A 1,924-nucleotide genomic window follows, 5' to 3' on the forward strand; every position below is an offset into this window, starting at 1 on the left:
ATAAACTCTGGGAATTAATACTACTAATTTCTTGGATAGTGATCTTTCTTTCCAAAATATAGCAAAGATAAATTACACCAAAGTAGTTGAAAGTCTTAACCAAGCTGTCCCCTCAGTGCCCTATAAATTATCCCCCTAAAAGCTCTTTCTTCCCACCAGTACTTCAGCATTCCATGCTTTCTCCTGAATTGCCCTTCAATACATTGCTTACTTCCCTAGTGTTGTTTTCAAGTTTTCAATGGATCTTCATCTTCTTCTTATCACTGCTTTCCTTACGGTATGTACTTTATTTCCCATTCAAATTATTAAAATAATAATCAACGCATCTCACCATGTTGTCTCACTGAGTTCATATAAATTTGCTGCAGTTCGCCGTGACAATAAGCCATGCAACTCTACCTTTTGTAGAGTATTGGCATTCAAAGTTGCCAAAAACCCCTATGCCAAAAGCAATCCGAGATCTACTACCATCTGAAACTGGTTTGTTTTCCAAATTTTGTTCAAGCTATTAAGTTTTTTCTTGAATTCTTGTCACGTGTTCAATCTCAAAGCAAAATCTTCCTCCCCCCCCCCCCTCTTTTATCTCCACGTGATTATAGTGTTACATTTTATTTTAGTTAAATTATATTCATATATGTAAAAAAAAAAATCTTCTTATGAAATTGAACATGTGTCAGAAGTTGAAAATTTTACTCTCCATATATGTGGGTACAGAGGGTCCAGACTCGTTTTCTTCTTTGGTGGAAATTGACTAATATTCTTCATCTTGTTGCCGATTTTAGCAGATCTAATAGAAGGGAAGAGTACATCAGTAAACGTAGGGAAGGGTGGTGTTAATGTTGGTACCGGAAAAGGGAAGTCTGGTGGAGGCACAAGAGTCAATGTTGGACGTAAAGGTGTTGGTGTGAGCACTGGTAAGCCTGGGAGTGGAACCCATGTGGGGGTTGGAAAGGGAGGAGTTTCTGTTCACGAAGGCACAAAGGGAAAGCTTCAGGGTGTCAATCCTTTCAATTACCTATATGCTGCTTCTGAAGATCAGCTCCATGATGATCCAAGTGTGGCTCTCTTCTTCTAAGAGAAAGACATGCACCCAGGCACCACCATGAGCATACACTTCACCAAAACCACCCAAGGCACCACCTTCTTATCAAGTCAAGAGGCAAAAACTACACCCTTTTCGTCTAACAAGTAATCTGAAATCTTACAACGATTCTCAGTCGAGCCTGGATCCAAAGAAGCACAAGTCATGAAGAACACCATCCATGATTGTGAGGAACCAACCGTACAAGGAGAAGACAAGTATTGTGCAACTTCACTGGAGTCTATGGTCGATTTCGGCACTTCAAAGCTTGGAACTAATGTTCAGGCTGTGTCAACTGAGCTTGACAAAGATGAGACTCAGAAGCAGCAATACACCATCGCACAAGGTGTGCAGAAGATGAGAAGTAATGAAGCTGTGGTGTGCCATGAAGAGCCCTACGTATATGCTGTCTTCTATTGTCATTCCACTCACACTACGACAACTTACAAGGTTCCACTGGTTGGTGCTGATGGAACAAAGGCCAACGCTGTTGCTGTGTGTCACCATGATACATCCAAATGGAATCCGAAGCACTTGGCCTTCCGAGTACTTAAGGTTAAGCCTGGGACTCCTGTTTGTCACTTCCTTCCTGAAGATCATGTTGTTTGGGTTTCCAAGTAGAAGGAGAAAATTTTCATGCTTTAAGTTTGCTTGTTGGGTTCATGTACTATGTACCTACTACATGTATTATGGATCTGTACGTATTTAGTAGTAATTAATAATAAAACTTAATAAATATTTTCTTTTGCATTAAAAGGAAGAAAAATGTCCATAATATTTTGGTTATTAATTGGTAAGAACGTCAAAGAAACAATAAAGATTGGCCTAGCTAGTAATGACCAA

The 1,924-nt window shown here is 39.6% G+C and overlaps 1 pseudogene; it reads left to right on the forward strand.

The window, feature by feature from the left end:
- The first annotated feature begins 238 nt into the window (after positions 1-238).
- LOC149007268 (BURP domain protein RD22-like) lies at positions 239-1,702 on the forward strand (annotated as a pseudogene).
- Positions 1,703-1,924: the final 222 nt, after the last annotated feature.

Source organism: Hakea prostrata, chromosome 8 (genome assembly GCF_041222555.1).
Source record: "Hakea prostrata isolate BN-2017 chromosome 8, UWA_Hpros_2, whole genome shotgun sequence".
In the NCBI taxonomy this organism is placed as follows: Eukaryota; Viridiplantae; Streptophyta; class Magnoliopsida; order Proteales; family Proteaceae; genus Hakea; species Hakea prostrata.